The sequence below is a fragment of the Cynara cardunculus genome, assembly GCF_001531365.2.
Source record: "Cynara cardunculus var. scolymus isolate 2C chromosome LG 1, CcrdV1, whole genome shotgun sequence".
NCBI lineage: Eukaryota > Viridiplantae > Streptophyta > Magnoliopsida > Asterales > Asteraceae > Cynara > Cynara cardunculus.
The window spans coordinates 30,881,368-30,882,495 of NC_037528.1; positions in this window are offsets into that span (position 1 = coordinate 30,881,368).

Genomic DNA, 1,128 nt, shown 5'->3' on the forward strand with positions numbered 1-1,128 from the left:
CCAAATCTCTTTGTGATGAAACACCTATTGCTTAACCCCTAGCTAAATGCATGCAAAATTCGCGTCTCCGCGTAATTATTCAAAGACCCTCTCGAGTTCAATGTGCATCACTTAAGCCGTATTTCGGATCCGCCCATCTCTGGGTCTAAGATCTAATATTAACACTTCAAAGTGATCAACTTATCCGCATTTTAAGTATCGTCCTAAGTGACCAAATTACGAAGTGATAAAAGATAAAAACACCCAAATATTATAAAAACATCATAAGTTAAACTCACACCCACACCCATACAAGTAATTTAGCTAGACATAATTAAAGACATAAAATAATACTGAAATATAAATTGCATTAATGTAAAACTATATTACGAGTACAAGGAAATAAAATACTAGAAATTAAAGACAAGAAATTAAAGACATAACATTAAAGACAATAAATTAAAGACAATAAATTAAAAAGCATTTATAATATTACTAAAAAAGATGAAACATATTAGAGAGTAACAAAAGATGGTGTTTTGTTGGTGTTTGGCACACCTTGGCACACTTCAAAAGAGCTCTCCCAAGCTTCTTTATATAGGGGAGAAAAAAGGGGGTGAAGGACACCCAATGATTACCCAAAGGTAATTAGTACTACTTAAAAAAAATAAAATACAATAGGGAAGACAGCTCATAACAGCTGGAGGAAAAATATCTGGAGGAATCTTCAAGCTGCACGTTTCCCAAGAAGCTCTAGCCAGGCTGGAAGACTTCCCACAGTGGTGCCACAGTGGGCATAGCTGTCAGAAAAATAAAGATTTTCGGAATAATACCTCTTCCTTTGTGTTTCAACATCTTTTTAAAACTTTTTGGAATAAAAGATAAAAACAAGAAAATTGGGTATTTAAAAATAGCAAAAGGGGAGGAAATAAATAGAAAATAACTCTCAAAAATAAGAGTTATCACGTACTCGCGCAATGCAGCGAGATACATCGTGATTTTAATATTTCATTTTATTCTTTATCTCAGTCGAAGTTATAATATGGCTTTATGTGATTTTGAGAAAGTGATGATGTTTTTATTTTTGAATAAAATATATGTTTGAAGATATCATAAAAATTTGACAAAAAAGTATCGATATTAGTATCA